The sequence below is a fragment of the Carcharhinus amblyrhynchos genome, unplaced genomic scaffold (assembly GCF_965287045.1).
Source record: "Carcharhinus amblyrhynchos unplaced genomic scaffold, sCarAmb.v2.hapA scaffold_52, whole genome shotgun sequence".
Taxonomy (NCBI): Eukaryota; Metazoa; Chordata; class Chondrichthyes; order Carcharhiniformes; family Carcharhinidae; genus Carcharhinus; species Carcharhinus amblyrhynchos.
In genome coordinates, this window is record NW_027649793.1 from 1,548,981 (window position 1) to 1,571,018 (window position 22,038).

The following is a 22,038-nucleotide window of genomic DNA, read 5'->3' on the forward strand; positions in this document are numbered from 1 at the left end:
AGTACTGAAGGAAGGTGGCGGATTTTCAAGGAACATTTGTCTGGAGCTCTGCACGACAATGTTCCGATGAGACAAGGAGGTTTTGGTAGGTCGTGGGAACCGTGGTGCACGAAGGTTGTGATGAACCTAGTCAGGAAGAAAAGAGAGGCATACAAAAGGTTCAGAGAGCTAGGAGATGTTAAGGATCTAAAGGAGTATAAGGCTTGTAGAAAGGAGCTTTAGAAGGAAATTAGGAGAGCCAGAAGGGGTCATGGGAAGGCCTTGGCGGGTAAGATGAAGGAGAATCCCAAGGCGTTCTACAAATATGGGAAGAGTAAAACGATGAGAAGAGAAGAGATAGGACCTATAAAAGGTGAAGGGGGAAAGGTCTGTGTGGAACCAGCAGAAATGGCAGAGGTGCTTAATGAGTACTTTGCCTCGGTGTTCATGGTGGAAAGTGATTTGGGAGGTTGTACTCCAGGTTTGCAGCAGACTGAAAAGATTGAGTATGTGGATGTTAAGAAAGAGAATGTGTTGGACCTTTTAAACTCTATCAAGATAGATAAGTCGCCGGGACCGGATGGGATGTATCCCAGGTTACTGTGGGAGGTGAGGGAAGTCATTGCAGGGCCCTTGGCAATGATCTTTGCATCGTCGGTGGAGATGGGAAAGGTTCCAAAGGATTGGAGGATTGTGGATGTGGTTCCTATTTTCAAGAAAGGGAACAGGGATAGCCCAGGAAATTATCGACCAATGAGTCTAACCTCAGTGGTTGGTAAATTGATGGAGAGGTTTCTGAGGGACATGATTTCTGAGCATTTGGAGACATTTAGTATGATCAGAAATAGTCAGCATGGCTTTGTCAAGGGCAGGTCGTGCCTTACGAGCCTAGTTGAGTTCTTTGAAAATGTGACTGAACACATTGACGAAGGAAGAGCAGTGGATGTGGGTTTACATGGACTCCAGCAAGGCGTTTGATAAGGTCCCCCATGCAAGACTTCTTGAGAAGGTGAGAGGGCATGGGATCCAAGGGGCTTTGGCCTTGTGGATCCAAAACTGGCTTGCCTGCAGAAGGCAGAGAGTGGTTGTGGATGGGTCTTTTTCTGCATGGAGGTGGGTTGCCAGTGGAGTGCCCCAGGGATCTGTTCTAGGACCCTTGCTGTTTGTCATTTTCATAAATGACCTGGATGAGGAAGTGGAGGGATGGGTTAGTAAATTCGCCAACGATACGAAGGTTGGTGGTGTTGTGGATAGTCTGGAGGGACGTCAGAAGTTGCAGCGTGACATAGATAGGATGCAAGACTGGGCAGAGAAGTGGCAGATGGACTTCAACGCGGATAAATGTGTCGTGCTCCATTTTGGCAGGACCAATGGTTGAAGGAGTAGAATATCAAGGGTAGGAGTCTTAGCAGTGTTGAGGAGCTGAAGGATCTTGGGGTCCGGGTCCATAGGACTCTTAAATCGGCCTCGCAGGTGGAGGATGTGGTCAGGAATGCGTATGGTGTACTGGCCTTCATTAATCGAGGGATTGACTTTAGGAGTCGGGAGGTAATGCTGCAACTTTATAATACCCTTGTCAGACCCCACTTGGAGTACTGTGCGCAGTTCTGGTCACCTCACTACAGGAAGGATGTGGAAGCTATTGAGAGGGTGCAGGGGAGATTTACAAGGATGTTGCCTGGATTGGGAGACATGCCTTATGAAGATAGGTTGAGGGAGCTCGGTCTCTTCTCCCTAGAGAGACGAAGGTTGAGAGGCGACCTGATAGAGGTTTATAAAATGTTGAGAGGAATAGATAGGGTGGATTCTCAGAGGCTATTTCCCAGGGCTGAAATGGTCGCTACGAGAGGACACAGGTTTAAGATGCTGGGAAGCAAGTACAGAGGAGATGTTGGGGTAAGCTTTTCACTCAGAGGGTGGTGAGTGAGTGGAATCGGCTGCCATCGGTGGTGGTAGAGGCAAACTCGCTGGGGTCTTTTAAAAGACTTCTGGATGAGTACATGGGATTTAATGGGATTGGGAGTTACAGATAGTTCTATGGCCTGGTAGGTATGGATGCGATAGGCACAACTTGTGGGCCGAAGGGCCTGTTTGTGCTGTAGTGTTCTGTGTTCTATTTCTAATATTACCTTTGTCGATTAACTTGCTCGAGCTGCTGGGTCCGATTTGCTGAGCACTTTTTGTCTCTCGAGCTCAGGGTCTTCTTCATGACAGTTGATCTTGCACATCCTCTTCTATCATCACAGGACTGCAGGGTTGAGTCTTCACTGAGGGGTGGCCTCCAGGTGTCTGTTCTTATCCCCCCACCCCTATTCATGCCCTTCTATAAGGTTCTCTGGCCTCCACTTTAGATTCCACCTGCCATATTTTGGCCCACATGCCTAACTTATCTCTACTTACTTGTAAATTTCCAGCCAATGAGGTCACAGGGCGGGATCACAGCATCCACTGAGGTAATGTCAGGGCTCCCTAGGTGTCCATTCTCAGATGCACTGGGTACACATGTACCCTTTACATACAAGGTAATGGCAGCAATCCAATTTTGGAATTCATGATTTTGAATACTATCAAATCTCCTCTCAACTTTCTCTTCTCCAAGGAAAACAGCCATAGCCTCTTCAACCTCACAAAGGATTCCATCATTCCTGGGACCATTTTTATGAATCTTTTCTACAACATCCTGAAGCATTCACATCTTTCCTAAACGTGGTGTCTAGAATTGGATGCAATAATCCAGGTGAGACCAGACCAGTGTTGTATAAAAGTTTAGGATGACCTCCTTGTTTTTGTAATCTGTACCTTATTAATAAATACGAAGATGCTGTGAGATTTATTAACCATGTTCTCAACCTGTCCTACCAAATTTCAGTTACTGAAACGCACATGCACTCAGCTCTCTAACCAAAACCTTAAGAACAATGAGGTATGGGCAATAAATAGGGTAAATAATAGCTTTGTGGTAATGTCACTGGACTACTAATCCAGAGGGAGACACAGATTCTAATCCCACTGCGGCAGCTAGGGGGAATTTAAACTGAATTAATAAAATCTGGAATTGAAAGCTAACCTCTCTGAAACTATCATGAGTTACTGTAAACCCCACCTGGTTCATTAATACCCTTTAGGGAAGGAAATCTGTCATTCTTACTCAGCTTAGATGATTCCAGACCTTAACTGCCCTATGAAATGATCTAGCAAGCCATTCAGTTCAAGGGCAATTTGTATCTAGCAATTTACCTCAACAACTTTGTACGATACTTAACATAATCACTGTATTGGAAAATGAGTTTCTCCCCAATTCCTTACAAAATGGCAATGACCTGTAACATAAACAGGGCCTAGTTTTATGGCTGATAAAATTGGATATCCTAAATTAAAGAATTGGGCATATTAAAAATCAAACACAGTCAAACCTCAGGCAGGCCAGTTGTACAATACACAAGCCTGTCTGGGCCTGACTCATTTAACCTCCTATCAAAGGTCGTTGCACCCTACAGATACTTAGCAGGAGATCATTGCACCCCATTAAAATGCACCAGCCTATTGTTAGGAGCCCAGGTCGGGCCAGACTTTCTGTCACCAAGAGTTCCTGCAGTTGGCTTAATCTGATAATAGGTTACATGTAAGCAGCAGCATGGAGATGGACACCTAAGGGCGGACCCTGGTGTCCTGTCAGACAGACATCAAGAAACCCACTGGGTATTGGAACCCCCTCCTGGGACCTCATTGGCCGGAAGCCAGAGAAGTTTCTGGAAAGGCAAGCAGGCAGGGGATAAAGGAACACACTTTCAGACACCAGCAGTGAAGACTGGCGAAGACTCGATGAAGGAGGTGATCCTTGACCATTCAGAAGACTGACCAAAGAAGGAAGGAAGGAAGAAGCTGCCATCGAGACGCACCTTCGTGACAACTGACCAGAGGGACTCAGAGAATCGAGCCTGCAGTTTTAACCAAACCACCTTTGCGGGTAGTATATCTGATTTTGGGGCATCCTCTTGTTTTATGTGTGTAATTTCCGGGTTAGAAATGTTACTTCTTTCTTTCTTTATATTTTTTTATTAGCACCTCGCTACAAAAAAATACTATTGTTCAGTTTTTTAATGTGTTTTCTTATAGTTTCATTGAGACAATTTGAAGGTGCAGATTCCCAATGAGGTTCAGTTACTCAGATTTCCTCACTTGTTTCTCATGACTGCCCAGTAACTAACTTACCCAGGACGAGCCGTGACAAGTTTCCATCGGAAAGTTTTGGATAAGGAGGCTCCCGGGGAGATGGGAAGCGGCTGCTCAAAGTATTGAACAGGTCAGCGGCTTCAGGAATATTTCTCCTCACTGGGGATTAGGTGAGAAACATTGGATTAAAAAGCTGATTTTGGAGTTTTTATCATGAACCCGAGTCCCTGATGCTGTGAGGCACTTGTGATAACCATGTGCCACCTGTTGAAATGTTCACTGATGCTGTCAGACCTGCTGAAATAATCTAGCATTTTTGACTTTTATATTAAAAAGAAAGGAAGTAGATGAAGCTAACTAATATTATTTTCATTGTCCACCATGCCCTCCAGTTCCTGCAGTGCCCATCAGTCTCTGCTGAATCACAGGACACTGTTAGCTTCATCTCCAGAGTCACCCCAAGTATGGACAAGTCTCTGGAACAGAGACAGCAGCTGGGGTAACCACTATCCTTGGAGGTCAGGTCCAAGTTGGAAGCTGCAGAGAGACACCTTGTCCAGGGTTCCTAGTTCCTTTCTTCACAAAACAGACATTTTGTTTTTTAACGATAAAATATGCATCTTAATCGAAGGCAGTCAATTGAAAGTACCTATAAAAATATAATTATCACGAAGGACCAATCTTCCTCCCATTTTTGCACATTGCGTCCAAAGAAAGTGTAAACATTTCTAGGAGTGGGGGAGAGGAAATCTGGCAGCAGCAATTCACGTTTATCACATTAAGTGATTGGCCAAGTGGTATTATCGCTTGACTATTAATCCCGAAACTCAGTTAATGTTCTGGGGACCTGTGTTTGAATTCTGCCAAGGCAGATGGTGAAATTTGAATTCAATAAAAAATATCTGTAATTAAGAATCTAATGATGACCATGAAACCATTGTCAATTGTCGGAAAAACTCATCTGGTTCACTAATGTACTTTAGGGGAGGAAATCTGCCATCCTTATCTGGTCTGGTCTACATGTGACTCCAGAGCCACAACAATGTGGTTAACTCTCAACTGCCCTCCAAGGGTAACTAGGAATGGACAATAGATGCTGGCCAGCCAGCGATGCCCACATCCCATGAATGAATAAAACAAGTGTAAGTAAGCAAGTTTCAGGGAAATGTGAGTAGGTGGTTGGACAAATGAATGCATTTTATTCCAAATAGAAGAGAATCCATACTGCTGTGGAGTTCAGATGTACGGGTGGCCAATGGCCAACCTGCTCATACTGACCAAATTTTGAGATGGATGCATTCAAGCTAGCATACCAGTGAGGTGCTATGTCCCCAAGTCAGACAGAGGCAGGAGTGATTTATTGATTTACTTTTAATCACGTGTTAGGATGGAGTGAAAAGTATTGTTTCTTGCAAGCTATACAGACACAACATACCATTCATAGAGTAGAGATGGAAAGGATCGGGTACAGAATATAGAGTTGCAGTTACCAATAAGGTGAGGAGAAAGATCAATTTAATGTGTGATAGGACCATTCAGAAGTCTAATGGTAGCAGGGAGGAAGGTGTTCTTGAGTCAGTTGGGACGTGATCTCAGACTTTTATATGTTTTTTCCCAATGGAAGAAGGTGGGAGAGAGTATGTCCGGAGTGCGTGGTCCTGGATTATGCTAGCTGTTTTCCCAAAGCAGTCAATGGATGAGAGGCTGGTTTGCAATATAGACTGGACCACATTCACAACTCATCTTGTGGGGCAGGTGGGGCCTATACAAGAAGGAGGGGTTGCATCTAAACTGGAAAGGCATAAATATTCTGGCTGGAAAGTTTGCTAGTGTCACACAGGAGGATTTAAACTAGTTTGGCGGGGGGGTGGAACCAAAGCAAAAGTAAGAAGTGAATTAACTGAAGGGAAACTAGAGAATAGGGCCAGTAAGGCTCAGAGAAAGAGCAGGCAGGGTGTGGTTGCTAATTAAAGAGGGTCTGGTGGAGTGAAGTGCATTTGTTTCGATGCATGAAGTGTAACAGATAGGCAGAGCTTGGATTAGTATTTGGAACTATGTTGTTGTTGCTGCTATTACAGATACTTGGTTAAGGAAAGGACAGGATTGGCAGCTTAATGTTCCAGGATATAGATGTTTCAGGCAGGATAGAGGTGGGTGTAAATGGGATGGAGGATTTGTACTACTGGCTAAGAATATCACAGCTGTACTGTGGGCGGACACCCTCGAGGGTTCATACAGCGAGGCAATATGGGTAGAGCTCAGGAATAGGAAGGGTGTAGTCACAATGTTGGGGGTTCACTATAGGCTGTCCAACAGCCAAAGGGAGGGAGAGAGAGAGGGGAACAAATATGTAGGCAGATTTTGGCAAAAGTAACAGGATTGTTGTGGTGGGAGATTTTAACTTCCCCAATATTGACTGGGTATGAATGGGGCAGAGTTTATAAGGAGCATCCAGGGAGGCTTCTTGAAGCAGTATGTAGATAATCCAACGAGGGTAGGGGCCATATTGGACCTGGTATTGGGGAATGAGCCCAGCCAGGCGGTTGATGTTTCAGTAGGAGAGCAGTTCAGGAACTGTGATCATAACTCAATAAGCTTTAAAGTACTGATGGATAAAGACAAGTGTAGCCCTCAAGTGAAGGGCTAAATTGGAGGAAGGCTATTACAACAATATTAGGCAGAAATTGAAGAATGTAGATTTAGGGCAGATGTTTGAGGATAGATCAACACCTGGTATGTGGGAGGCTTTCAAGTGTAAGTTGATAGGAATTCAGAACTAGCACATTCCTGTAAGGATAAAGGATAAGTATGGCAAGTTTCGGGAAACTTGGATGAGAGATATTGTGAACCTAGTCAAAGTGAAAAAGGAAGCATTTGTCAAGACCAGGAGGCTGGGAACACACAAAGCAAGTGTGGAATACAAGGAAAGTAGAAAGAAACTTAAGCAAGGAGTAAGGAGGACTAAAAGGGGTCACGATAAATCATTGGCAAACAGAACTGAGGAAAATCCCAAGGCTTTTAACACATATATAAAGAGCGAAAGTGTAGCCATGGAGAGGGTTGGCCCACTCAAGGGCAAAGGAGGGAATCTATGCTTGGAGTCAGGAAATGGGTGAGTTATTAAATGAGTAATTTGTGTCAGTATTCACCAAAGAGAACGATTTGGTAAATGAGTCTGGGGAAGGGTGTGTAGATAGTTAGTCATGCGGACAAGGAAACCTCCTACTGATTACTGGGCATGGCAGAACGCCCAGCCATCTGACGAAGGGACAGGCTGTCCCGAAAGCTTGCGGCTTTTGCTACAAATAAACCTGTTTGGACTCTAAACTGGTGTTGTGGGATTTCTTTCTGTTTTACCCCAGTCCAACGCCGGCATCCCCAAAGTCGTCAAAAACCAGGGGCATAGATTTAAGCTAAGGCACAGGAGGTTAATAGAAACATAGAACATTACAGCACAGTACAGGCCCTTTGGCCCTCAATGTTGTGCCGAGCTATGTCCAATCCCAAGATCAAGCTATCCCCTCCCTGTAATTCTGGAGTGCTCCATGTGCCTATCCAATAACCTCTTGAAAGTTCCTAAAGTATCCGACTCCACTATCACAGCAAGCAGTCTACTCCACACCCCAACCATTCTCTGAGTAAAAGAATCTACCTCAGACATCCCTCCTATATCTCCCACCATGAACCTTATAGTTATTCCCCCTAGTAACAGCTACATCCACCCGAGGAAATAGTCTCTTCACGACCACTCTATCAATCCCTCTCATCGTCTTATAAACCTCTATTAAGTCGCCTCTCATCCTCCTCTGCTCCAAAGAGAAAAGCCCCAGGACCCTCAACCTTTCCTCATAAGACCTACCCTCCAAACCAGGCAGCATCCTGTTAAATCTCCTCTGCATTCTTTCCAATGCTTCCACATCTTTCTTATAATGAGGTGACCAGAACTGAACACAATACTCCAAATGTGGTCTCACCAAGGTCCGGTATGGTTGCAGCATAACCCCACAGCTCTTAAACTCAAACCCCCTATTAATAAATGCTAACACACTATAAGCCTGCTTCACTTGAGTGGCAACCTTCAGAGATCTGTGGATATGAACCCCAAGATCTCTCTGTTCCTCCACATTCCTCAGAACCCTGCCGTTGACCCTGTAATCTGCATTCAAATTTGTCCTACCAAAATGAATCACCTCGGCCCAGCTCTGTATCTTATCAATGTCTCTTTGCAGCCTGCAAGAGCCCTCCACCTCATCCACTACTCTACCAGGTTGAGGGAATTTGAGGAAAAGCTGTTGCATCCAGAGGGTGGTGGGAATCTGAAACTCACTGCCTGAAAGGGTGGTAGAGATAGGAACCCTCAACATTTAAGAAACATTGAGATGAATGCTTGAAATGCCATAACATACAAGGTTATGGACCAAGTGCTAGAAAATAGGATTAAAATAGGCAGGTGTTTTTGGCCAGCACAGACACAATGGACTGAAGAGCTTCTTTTGTGCTGTAAAAATTAATTGCTCTTACTACCAGACAACAGTTTAGATAAAAGCATGTCATTGGGCATTAGTTTGTCAGCTCAAATGGAATTAGAGTGTGGGGAGGACATGACACACTCACATCAGCAGGTAAAATTGCCAGCTCCAATGCAGCTGACGGACACAGAGAGTAACCAGGGTGATAGCTATTGGTGGGTTGCTGAAGACCAGGACAATGCCGAGTCCGAGGTAGATTATGAGCCTCTGGAATTGTACATTCGGCGATAGATGCTAGCTGTCCAGTGGGATGAGCTGGAAGATCTTGCAGAGGATATACAGCCATGGTCTCTGGTGTGGAGGAGTTTGAGCACTGTGCTGACCCAGAGCACACAGCTTCCTCCATTAAGAGTGATGACACTCATGGAGAGGCGGCTTTAGGAACAGAATCAGGAACCTGGAGTCACGCTCAGACCGGCAGTGACCTCGGGACATCACTGCCAACATGAGATTTGGATAAGGTACCTCATCCCTCTGGTAGGTTCCCATCCATCATTGGTAAGCAGGAAGGTTCAATTTACCTCATGCTGGTGCAAGAGCGGCTGTTGTCTCCAAGGGCTCCCCTCAGAGTGCTCTAGATGAGGACAGCAGTTCTTCTGCCAGGAGCCATGGCATTTTCTGAGACCATAACTGTGGAGCACCAAGCCATGTCACTCCCAGAAATCTGCTCAGACCATTCCAGTCAGAATATCTCCACAAAGGACATCAGATCCAACAGGACAGTGGGATCAGCAATCTGCCTCCGGTGCTGCTGCCAGTGAGGGGCGGAACATTCTCACAACCATGTTTAAGGCACTGTGAGCGCAGGATGGGATTTAATAAATTTTGTTAAAAATCGTAAAATTTCGCCTGATGTCAACGACCTCTCCATCCGCCGCCGCTCATCCGCTCTGATTCCCGTGGTGGGTGGGACAATAAAATTTCTGCCTTTGTGTTCCATTCCTTGTTTGCAGCTCTGTTAAAGATATAAATAAATATTGTGTTGTAATGACCTGACCGTGCTTCATGTTTCTCATAGGTGCAGGCCTCATCAGCGAGCAGCGAGCGGGAGGGAGTGCGAGGGAGCGCGAGGCCGAGGGGGAGCAGCTAGCCGGAGGGAGCGCGAGGTTGATTGGGGATTGCAGCGCCTGTGCCTGACCGGGGAAGGGGCTGAGTTTCAAACACCAACTGCCACAGTGCCGGGGGGGTGGGGGGGGGGGGGTGGGGGGGAGGGGTGCGCGGCGGTGGTTGCGGGGGATGTGTGTGGTGGTGGAAGAAGCGGGAAATATGTGACCAGGACTGGAGGATCCTGAACAGCAGCTCTGGGGATTTTGCATTCCTGAAACAAGATGGTTCTTTCTTCAAAAAAAGTAACTGGTCTTTCCTTCATGATGCATTGGAAAATACAGCACATCATTTGAAACTTTTAAAATATAATCCTCTTTCCCAATATTAAATCTCCACACCTACACTATAGTTAAGAAAGCCCATCAATGTCTCTACTCTTTCAGGAAGCCAAGGGAATTCAGCATGTCTGCTCCAATTTTAGCCAATTTTGACAGAAGCACCACAGAAAGCATCCTTTCTGGCTGTATCACAGTTTGGTATGGCTCCTGCTCTTACCACAATCGCAATAAACTGCAAATGATTGTGAACAAAGCACAGTTCCATCACACAAACCAGCCTCCCATCCACTGACTCCATCTGCACTTCCTGCTGCCTCAGCAAAACATCCAATATTATCAAAGACTCCATCTACCCCAGACATTCTCTCTTCCACATTCTTCTATCAAGAAAAAGATACAAAAGTCTGAGGTCACATACCAACCAACTCAAGAACAGTTTCTTCCCTGCTGCCATCAGACTTTTGAATGGACCTACCTTTTATTAAGCTGATCATTCTCTACACCCTAGCTATGACTGTAACACTACATTGTGCACGCTCTCCTTTCCATCTCTCTTATGTACTCTATGAAAGTTGGTCCATGACTCAGACTTTTGTATCTTTCTCCCAATGGAATAAGGTGGAAGAGAGTATGTCGGGGAGTGGAGTCCTAGATTGTCGTTGCTCCTTTTCTGAGGCAGCAGGAAGTGTAGACAGAGTCAATGGATGAGAGGCTAGTTTGCATGATGGACTGGGCTTCGTTCATAACCCTTTGTAAAGGTATTTGATATAGGTAGGCAAAATTATGAGGAGCATAAATATGTCCTGTTCCACTGGCAGGACAGACCCAGCAGAGGTGGTGACACAGTGTTATACAATCAGGAGGATGTTGACCTGTGAGTCCTCAGCATTGACTCTGGATCCCATGAAGTCTCATGGGACCATTTCAAATGTGGACAAGGAAATCTTTACGAATCTTTACAACGAACCTGCTATTCAAGTCTGAAAGATGCTGACAATGCGAGTGGAAAGAGCATTAAGCACAGGTTAAAGAGATGTGTATTGTCTCCAGACAATACACATCTTAATGCTCGTTCCACTCACATTGTCGGCATTTTTAAGACTTGAATAGCAGGTTCGTTGTAAAGATTCGCATTCTAATCAGTAATCTGTAAACTGCCTGTGCTGTTATATGCTCTGTCTGAGGCCAGGACTCTCCGTTCACCTGACGAAGGGAGAAACCCCGTAAGCTTGTGAGTTTACAATCAAATAAATCAGTTGGACTTAAACCTGCTGTTGTCAGACTTCTTACTGTGTTTACCCCAGTCCAACGCCGGCATCTCCCCACCAGATGAGATACCCAGACAAGCATTCGGGTCCTGTGTGGACTAGCTGGCGAGAATATTTGCAGACACCTTCAATCTCTCTTTACACCAATCTGACGTCCCTACCAGCTTGAAGAAGATGACTATCAGCCTGGTACCAAAGAAAACCCAGGCAGTGTGCCTTAATGACTATCATTTGGTGGCTCTCACATCCATCATTATGAAGTGCTTTGAAAGGTTGGTCACGGCACAAATCAATTCCTGCCTATCAGCCTGCCTAGATCCGCTATAGTTTGCTATTCTGTCCACAGCAGACACCATCTCCCTGGCCCTGCACTCAACCCTGGAACACCTAGACAACAAAGACACCTGTGTCAAGCTCCTATTCAAAGATTACAGCTTAGCCTTTAACATTCCTGTGAGACTCATCTCCAAACTTCATGGCCTGGGGCTCGGCTACTCCCTATGCAGCTGGACCCTAGACTTCTGAACCTATAGACTGCAGTCAGTAAGGATAGGCAAGAACACCTCCTTCAGAATCATCCTCAACACTGATGCCCCGCAAGGCTGTGTCCTCAGCCCCTACTGTACGCCTTATACACCTACGACTGTGTGGATAAATTCCTGTCAACTCAATTTTCAAGTTTGCTGATGGCACCGCTGTTGTGGGTCACGTCTCAAACAAAGACGAAATACAGTACAGGAAAGAGATAGACAATATGGTGAACTAGTATGATGGCAATAGTCTCTCCCTCAACATCCGGACAAATGTGAGGTCATGCATTTTGGAAGGTCTAATACAGATAGGAAATATACAGTAAATGGCAGAACCCTTAAAAGTATCAATAGGCAAAGGGGTACAGGTACACAGGTCACTGAAAGTGGCAACACAGGTGGAGAAGGTAGTCAAGAAGGCATACGGCATGCTTGTCTTCATCGGCTGAGGCATTGAGTTTAAAAATTGGCAAGTCACGCTGCCGCTTTATGGAACCTTAGTTAGGCCGCACTTGGAATAGAGTGTTCAATTCTGGTTGCCACAATACCAGAAGGATGTGAAAGCTTTGGAGAGGGTGCAGAAAAGATTTACCAGGATACGGCCTGGTATGGAGGGCATTAGCTATGAGGAGAGTTTGGAAAAATTTGGTATCTTCTCACTGGGATGACGGAGGTTGAGGGAGACGTGATAGAAGTCTACAAGATCATGAGAGGCATGGAGAGAGTGGATCATCAGAAGTATTTCCCAGGGTGGAAGAGTCAATTACGAGGGGGCACAGGTTTAAGGTGTGAAGGGCAAAGTTTAAACGAGATGTATGAGGCAAATCTTTTACACAGAGGGCGGTGGGTGCCTGGAACTCACTGCTGGGGGAGGTAGTGGAAGTGGATTCGGTAGTGGTTTTTAAAGGCTGTCTTGACAAATACATGAATAGGATGGGAATAGAGGGATATGGTCCCCTTAAGGTAGGGGGTTTTAGTTAAGGCGGGCAGCATGTTTGGTGCAAGCTTGGAGGGCTCAAGGACCTGTTCCTGTGCTGTGGTTTTCTTTGTTCTGTGTCGAAGAATGAAGGAGACAGTCATCGACTTTAGGAAGCATAGTGGAGGGCATTCCCTTGTCTACATCAATGGGAACAAAGTAGAAATGGTCAACAGCTTCAAGTTTTTAGGTGTCCAGATCATCAACAACTTGTCCTGGTCCTTGCATGCAGATGTTATAGTTAAGAAAGCCCAGCAACACCTCTACTTTCTAGGAAACTAAGGAAATTTGGCATGTCCGCTACAACTCCCACCAACATCTACAGATGCACCATAGAAAGTATTCTTCCTAGTTGTTTCACAGCTTGGCATGGTTCGTGCTCTGCACAAGTCTGCAAGAAACTACAAAAGGTTGTGAATGAAGCCCAGTCCATCATTTAAACTAACCGTGAATGTAGCCCAATCCATCACGCAAACCAGCCTCCCATCCATTGACTCTGTCTACACTTCCTGCTGCCTCAGCAAAGCAGCCAACATAATTAAGGACCCCATGCAGTCCAGATATTCCCTTTTCCACCTTCTTCAGGAAAAATATACAGAACTCTGAGGTCACGTACCAACCGACTCAAGAACAGCTTCTTCCCTGCTGCTGTCAGACTTTTGAATGGACTTACCTTGCATTAAGTTGATCTTTTGATACACCCTAGCTATGACTGTAAAACTATATTCTGCACTCTTTTGTTTCCTTCTCTATGAATGGTATATTTTGTCTGTACACACACAAGAAGTAATACTTTTCACTATGTGTTAATACATGTGACAATAATAAATCAAATAAACCAGCTTCCCATGCATTGACACTGTCTGCACTTCCTACTGCCTTGGCAAAGCAGCCAGCACAATGAAGGAACCCATGTATCCCGGACATACTCTCTTCCACCTTCTTCCTTCGGGAAAAAGGTACAAAAGTCTGAGGTCATGTACCAACCTACTCAAGAACAGCTTCTTCCCTACTGCTGTCAAACTTTTGACTAGACTTACCTTGAATTAAGTTGATTTTTCCCTGCTCCCTAGCTATGACTCTCACAGTACATTCTGCACTCTTGTTTCCTCTATGAATGGTATGCTTTGTCTGTACAGTGCGCAAGAAACAATATTTTTCACTGTATACTAATACATGTGACAATAATAAGTCAAATCAAATTCAATGGCTGGGAATTCAGAAGAGGCTATAGACACAAGATTAAAAGCAAGAGATTTAGAACCTAACAAGATAAACCAATTCTTTACACAAGTGTGAAATTCTGCACAGGGTCAGTGATTGAGGAGAATCTTCTGGAATGATGAGTGATTCCCAATCCAGACCAAAGTGTGGAATTCAAATAGTGCAGAAGAGAGTGAGGGTGCCGTTGTGAAATATATTCAACAATCTTCACATTATTAATAAAATCCATGTTATGAGGTGAAACATGATGAATTCTCTGGGGATTATTATTAAATAGAGATTTCTGGGTGATTCCAGACTGGTTCCAAACCAGGATCCATGATTCAATTCAGTAACTGAGTGATAATGAAAGTAAAAGTTTTCAGGGTGGGGAGAGCTGTTGTGAACATTTTTACTCTTCACAGATCTGTTGGAAAACGGCGGAAAATCTCCGATCAAATCCCGGGAAAGTAAGAGGTGAGTCCCAGGTGTTTTTTGATATTTTGGGGAGGGTTTATTTGCTGTGGGATTGGGTGGTTTTTATTCAGACTGAAAGATCCTGATCAAACACAAGGAATTGAACCGGGAGCCGCTGGAGATTGTCCAGTGAGAAGTTGTAAAATGTATAAAATGTTTCTAATCCCCTTCAGAGAGTCTGGAAGCGGCTCCTGTCAGTGTCAGGGGGATGGGAGAGAGAGGAGATTTAAAACAAACCATCAGAGTTAAACACAGCGAGCAGAAAGAAAGACGGAAATGAAATGGAGGAAGAGTCCTGTGGCGGCCATCACACGAAACGTTACAAATTTATATTTAAAGTGAAATAATTTCACCCTGTAGATAACTGCGGCGCCTCCTTTCTGGAAATAAACCTTTAATCCCAGAGTTTCTCTTGTGCTGAAAGCAGCCACGATTCCACCCTGCCCCATTCCTTCAGCATTGACAGCGGGACTTCAGCTGGCTGCATCCTAAACTCTGGAGTTCCCTCCCTGAAGCTCTCCAATTCTCTCTTCCCCTTCCATATGATTCTGAAAACCCCGCCTCACTTTAACTCAACTTTCGCTCCGTTGACCTGATATTTCTCCCCAGTTTTTGAACTCAATCCCTTTATGAAGTCCAAGATCTTGATGGTTTTGGAGTCTAGAAACCTATTTTCTTCTTAAATATAATCAGGAACTTGGTCTCCTCAGCCTCTTGTGTTCGAGAAGTTTCTCCTTATCTCAGTCCTAAATAAATCCCACATCCTGAGACTGTGACCCCTTGTTCCTGATCCCTCACAGTCAGAGGAAACAATATCCCTGCACTATCTCCCCTTTTCAAAGTACTCCCTGAATATGTCCAACTACCTTCAGAGACTGATGGATGTGAACCCTCCCACCTCCACCCCGACTGCCTTTGTTCCTCTGCCCTTCACACTATTTAGAATTGTACCATCAAATCTATAACGATTCTTCCCCCTCCTGCCAAAATACATTACCTCCCATTTCTCTGTATTAAATTCAATCAGTCACTTGTCTTCCCATTTTTCCATCATATTCTGCTGCAGGTGATCAGTGTCACCTTCGCTACTTTTCACATCTTTTCTCGTATCAGTGGCAAATTTTACTGTCTTCCCATGTACAAGTAACTTCTGTGTATCAAAAAGGAGCAGAATTTGCTTTATCGTTCTGCTCACTTTTTCCACTTCCATTACCTCCTCAGATTCATTGAGATACTCAGAACTGGCTCATTATATGCAGCGCCCCATTTGCACTATCCTCTTGCTGAATTTTGCAACCAGCATGCCACTGGGGCTAATCTTGTTGACCTCCTCATCTCTTTACCCCGCTGACTGTGCCAACAGATCATTTCTCACCGTCTTATCTTCATTTCTCTCAAAACGTCAGCAAATAACATGTGAACAAAGCTATTGTCATCTATGAACTTTCTGTGAATGATTGCATTGACATCATGCCCAGGAAACCTATCTAGGATGTGAAGTCGTTTTGTCTTGAAATGAATCCTCCACACCTCGCTTTACTGTCATTAAGCAGGAAATTGCGAGGCATCTTGAAGGGAATTGCTTGATAGGGCGGACGCAACACGGTTTCATTAAAGGGAAGTCGTGTCTGACAAATTTACTGGAGTTCTATGAGGATGTGTCTAGGGCAGTGGATAGAGGAGAGCCGGTGGATGTGGTCTTTCTGGATTTTCAGAAGGCGTTTGACAAGGTACCTCACAAGAGGTTATTGCAGAAGGTCAGGGGACATGGAGTTGGGGGTAGGGTGTTAGCGTGGATAGAGGATTGGTTGTCAAATAGGAGGCAGAGAGTGGGGGTCAATGGGTGCTATTCGGATTGGCGGATGGTGACTAGTGGGGTGCCCCAGGGGTCAGTGCTGGGGCCTCAGCTATTTACCATTTATATAGATGATCTGGAGGAGGGAACCGAGTGCAGGGTGTCGAAATTTGCTGATGACACCAAGATTGGGGGAACGGCAAATTGTGCGGAGGGTGTGGAGAGTCTGCAGAAGGATCTAGATAGGCTGGGCGAATGGGCCAGGAAATGGCAAATGGAATTTAATGTTGGCAAGTGTGAGGTGGTCCACTTTGGTAGGAAGAATGGTAGGAAGGACTATTACTTACGTGGCGAAAAACTGCAGCAGGCGACGGTGCAGAGGGACCTCGGGGTCCTTGTGCATGAGTCGCAAAAACCCAGCTTGCAGGTGCAGCAGGTGGTCAGGAAGGCGAATGGGATGCTGGCCTTCATAGCGAGGGGGATTGAATATAAAAGTAGGGAGGTCTTGCTGCAGCTGTATAGGGCATTGGTGAGGCCGCAGCTGGAGTACTGTGTGCAGTTTTGGGCGCCGCACCTGCGCAAGGATATTTTGGCCCTGGAGGGAGTGCAGAGGAGGTTTACTAGGCTGATACCGGAGTTGAGGGGATTGAGCTATGAGGAGAGGCTGAATAAACTAGGCTTGTACTCGTTAGAGTTTAGAAGAATGAGGGGAGATCTCATTGAGACGTATAAGATGATGAATGGGATGGATAGGATAGAGGTGGAGAGACTCTTCCCACTCAAAAAAGACAGTAGGACTAGGGGGCACAGCCTCAAGATAAAGGGGAGGCGGTTTAGAACGGAGTTGAGGAGGAACTTCTTCACTCAAAGGGTGGTGAATCTCTGGAATTCTCTGCCCGTTGAAGTGGTGGAGGCTGCCTCGCTAAATATTTTTAAGAAGCGGGTTGATGGGTTTTTGATAAGAGAAGGGATTGAGGGTTATGGGGAGAGGGCGGGAAAGTGGAACTGAGCCACGACAGATCAGCCATGATCTTATTGAATGGCGGGGCAGGCTCGAAGGGCTAGATGGCCTACTCCTGCTCCTATTTCTTATGTTCTTATGTTCTTATGTACTTCCAAAATTTGCTTTACCAAGATTGTCACAGTGAAGTGCAGCTTTGACCCAGTCATACCTTCCCCAGGGATCAATGCTGGATCCACTGTTATAAGAACATAAGAACATAAGAAATAGGAGCAGGAGTAGGCCATCTGGCCCCTCGAGCCTGCCCCGCCATTCAATAAGATCATGGCTGATCTGTTGTGGCTCAGCTCCACATTCCCGCCCTCTCCCCATAACCCTTAATCCCTTCTCTTATCAAAAACCCATCAACCCGCATCTTAAAAATATTTTGCGAGGTAGCCTCCACCACTTCAAAGGGCAGAGAATTCTAGAGATTCACCACCCTTTGAGTGAAGAAGTTCCTCCTCAACTCCGTTCTAAACCGCCCCCCCTTTATTTTGAGGCTGTGCCCCCTAGTCCTACTGTCCTTTCTGAGCGGGAAGAGTCTCTCCACCTCTATCGTCATTTATATTAATAATTTGGATGAGAATATAGGAGGCATGGTTAGTAAGTTTGCAGGTGACATCAAGATTGGTGGCATAGTGAACAGTGAAGAAAGTTATCTCCAATTGCAACAGGATCTTGATCAATTGGGCTAGTGGGCTGACGAATGGCAGATGGAGTTTAATTTAGAGAAATGTGAGGTGATGCATTTTGGTAGATTGAATCAGGGCAGGACTTAGTTAATGGTAGGGCGTTGGGAAGAGATACAGTGCAAAGAGATCTAGGGGTACATGTTCATAGTTCCTTGAAAGTGGAGTCACAGGTGAACAGAGTGGTGAAGAAGGCATTTGGCATGCTTGGTTTCATCGGTTAGGACATTGAATATAGGAGTTGGAACGTCTCATTGAAGTTGTACAAGACATTGGTAAGGCCACACTTGGAATACTGTGTGTAGTTCTGGTCACTCTATTATAGAAAGGATATTATTAAATTAGAAAGAATGCAGAAAAGATTTACTAGGATGCTCCTGGGACTTGATGGATTGAGTTATAAGGAGAAGCTGAATAGACTGGGACTTTTTTCTCTGGAGCGTAGGAGGCTGAGGGGTAATTTTATAGCGGTCTATAAAATAATGAGGGACATAGGCAAGCTAGGTAGTCAATATCTTTTTCCAAAGGTAGGGGAGTCTAAAACTAGAGGGTATAGGTTTCAGGTGAGAGGGGAGAGATACAAAAGCGTCCATAGAGGCAATTGTTTCACACACAGGGTGGTGAGTGTCTGGAACAAACTGCCAGAGGTAGTAGTAAAGGTGGGTACAATTTTGTCTTTTAAAAAGCATTTAGATCTTTATGATGGGTATAGAGGGATATAGGCCAAATGCAGGAATTGGGATTAGCTTACAGTTTTTAAAAAAAGGGGCGGTGTGGACATGTTGGGCGAAGGGCCTGTTTCAATGCTGTAAATCTCTATGACTCTATGACCTTGACCTGACATCTCCATTCATAGAATCATAGAATCCTCACAATGCAGAAGGAGGCCAATCGACCCATCTTCAAAAGAGCATCATACCCAGGCCTGAAGCATTAATTTTGCTTCTTTCTCCACAGGTGCTACCAGACTGGCTGACTGGTAGTTGCAGCTTTTTCTGTTTTAATTTCTTATCATTGATCATTTTCACTTCCATCTCAACTCATCATATTGTCTCCCCTCTAAATTAACCATTGTCTTATCCTCTTTTAACTTCGTCATCTAAAGAGGACATTAAGAGTTGAATTGATCCTCCCTCTCTTTCTGTTCCATGCTCTGGTTGCCCATTAATCATACTTCCATTGGATTGGTCCAAGACCATTCATGGCAAAGTACTACAGTGATTTTTGTAATGACTTCAATCAGGCCATTGGGGTTGGCCTACTGGAGTATGAACTCCTTGATTAAGGATCCAGTTAATGGGCCAATCAGGGTGTCTTTGCCTTGTATTAACTGGGAATGTCAGTTCTTCTGACACCCCCCGGAGACAGACTGCTAACTGATAGCACTCTGTGTACTGCTGTTAGAGTTTCTAAATAAAGGGATTTTGGTGAAGGGACTTCTGCCTCTGAAGACTTATAACAGTTTTCCATATGACTAGCAAACTTGCCTGCTTGTACCACCCACAATTGGATGTGTTGGGAGTACTTACAGGCTGATAAATCAACTTACTTGTCCGTATTGTGAATAAATAGAAAGATAATGTCACCATACTCCAGATAACTCTCAGCTGCTCTCTCCTTTGAGAGAGAGTATTGACTGGTGGTGATTTAACCTGAGGATTGCCACACCTCAGGTGAGGTGTTTCCCTTGGAACATAGAAGGCTGAGGGATGACATGACTGAGGTATACAAAATCATGAGGGATAGGGAGACAGTAGACAAGAGGAACCTGTTTCTCTTTTCGGAGTTAAAAAAAGAGGGTTTAAGCTAAGTGACAGGATTACAGGGGACATGAGGAAAACCTTTTTTACGCAGAGGGTAGTTGGTGTTTGGAATTTGCTGCCTGAATTGGTGGTGGAGAGAGAGGCCCTAAACTCATTTGAAAAGTACCTAAATCTGCACCTTAAGTACTGTAAGTTGCAGGGCTATGGCCACAATGGGATTAGAAAGGGCATCTGGATGTCCTTGGGTCAACATGGACAAAATGGACCAAATGGCTCTCTATGAAGGTGTTGAGGTGAGTAGTATAGATGCATATAAGGGGAAGCTGAATAAGTTAAATATTCTAAATAAGAAAGAGAGAGGAACAAGGGGATATTTTTAGGGTGCAATGTGTAAATAGTGTGGGAAGAGGCTTGTGGGGAACATATACACTGGTGGAATCTGGTTTACAGAAAAGGAAAAGTACATTTTGCAGAATTAACTTTATCTTTTTACCATTTTGCCATCTCACTCAATTTCTTCTCATAACAACTAAAATAATTCCATTAGAAGCAATTCAGAGAAGGTTGACTTGACTGATTCCTGGAATGAAGGGATTAATTTACGAGGAAAGGTTGAGCAGGTTGGGCCTGAATCCATTGGAGTTTAGAAGAATAAGAGGTGATATTGAAACAAATAAGATTCTGAGTAGATTTGACAAGGTGGATGCTGAGTGGATATTTCCCTTGTGAGGAAATCTAGAACTAGGGGACCCTGTTTAAAAGTTAAGACTCTCCCATTAAAGACTGAGATAGGGAACATTTGTTTCTCTCAGAGGGTCATTAGTTTGTGGAATTCCCTTCTCCAGAGCAGTGGAGGCTGGGGCATTGAAAATATTCAAGACTGTTAGATTTTTGATTGACAAAGGACTCAAGAGACAATGGGAAAGTGGGTTTGAGGCCACTGGCAGATCAGCCATGATTTTATAGAATGTTGGAGTAAGCTCAAGGTGTTTAATTGCCTGCTCCTGCTCCAAAGTCTTGTGTAATAGTTATATAACACTTTTAATGTATATAGCATTCTAAGGTGCTACAGAGGTACATTATAAAACCAATAATGACACTGAGCCACATGAGGACAGATGATCAAAACTTTGGTCAAAAAGGTAATGTTAAAAGAGTGTCTTAAAGGTGGAAAACGAGGTGGAGAGTTGTAGGGACAGTATTCCAGAGTTTATACCAGCTTTTTATTACCACATTTTTAACAAATCCAAATTCAAGTTCTCAAACTGCCATGGTAAAATTTGAATTACATTCTTTAGATTATTCGGCTGTTGCCCTTGAACTCGGGTCAACTTATGCAATGGAAGAAGACACTCAGACTCGAATTTTTACACAACAAATCCCCTTTATTGTACTTAACCAAGTTACCACAAAAGTATCAAAATCTACTACAAAAGTTACTACACCAGACATCAAACTTTATTATACGTAAAGTATTCAACCTTTGTCTTGGTTGCACAGAAAGTATTTAACTTTTGTCTTTACTTTGGTATAAGCAAAGTATTTAACCTCTGACTTAATTTGTTATGCACAAAGTATCCAAAAGGTATCAAAAGCTTCACAAAATATCCAAACTGAGGATTTAGGGATACTGTGGTCTTTGCGTGGCTAATGAGCCAAATTTTAGAGCCACATCTTTGACTGCACACTTGGCATTTATATCTAGAATTAAGAATCTACTGATGACTATGAACCATTATCGATTGTTGTAGAAACCCATCTGGTTCACTAACACCCTTTAGGGAAAGCAATCTGCCGCCCTTACCTGGTCTGGCCTACATGTGACTCCAGAGCCACAGCGATGTGGTTGAGTCTCAAATACCCTCAGGCAATTAGGGATGGGCAATTACTGCTGGCCAGCCAGTGATGCCCATGTCCCAAAAATGAATAAAAAACTTGGCTGGTGTTTCTGGAAGTTGGGTTCAGTCCTTGGACTCTAGATTGCTGGGATCCCTTTCTCAGGTTCCTTTTCCAGGCTTTCTCTTACCAACAGGTGTCCTTAAAGGATTGTGTCCCTTCAATCAGGATGTTCCTCTAAGTGGGTCTCTTCTGAACAAGGGTGTTGACGTCTGTGTTGCATTTTGTGAGGTAAGCCTTCAAGGTGCCTTTGAAGTGCTTCTTTTGCCCTCTGGTTTGAGAGCTGTCCTTGAGCTGGGAGAAGAAGTTTCACTTTCGGTATTCTGACATCCTAAGCACATGGCCAGTCCAGCAGGGCTGTTTTGGAAGATC

General features: G+C 44.5%; 1 long non-coding RNA gene across 2 annotated transcripts in view; it reads left to right on the plus strand.

The window, feature by feature from the left end:
- The window catches only part of LOC145337537 (uncharacterized), a 105,569-nt gene that overhangs the window by 70,712 nt on the left and 12,819 nt on the right, over positions 1–22,038 (plus strand). Inside the window, exons 2-3 of one of the 2 annotated variants that reach the window (XR_013885368.1) lie at positions 14,469–14,520; positions 21,785–21,879. This is a non-coding gene — a long non-coding RNA (uncharacterized LOC145337537). Of the gene's footprint in view, positions 1–14,468; positions 14,521–21,784; positions 21,880–22,038 lie in introns of those variants that run through there. The other variant, XR_013885367.1, reaches the window with a different exon arrangement.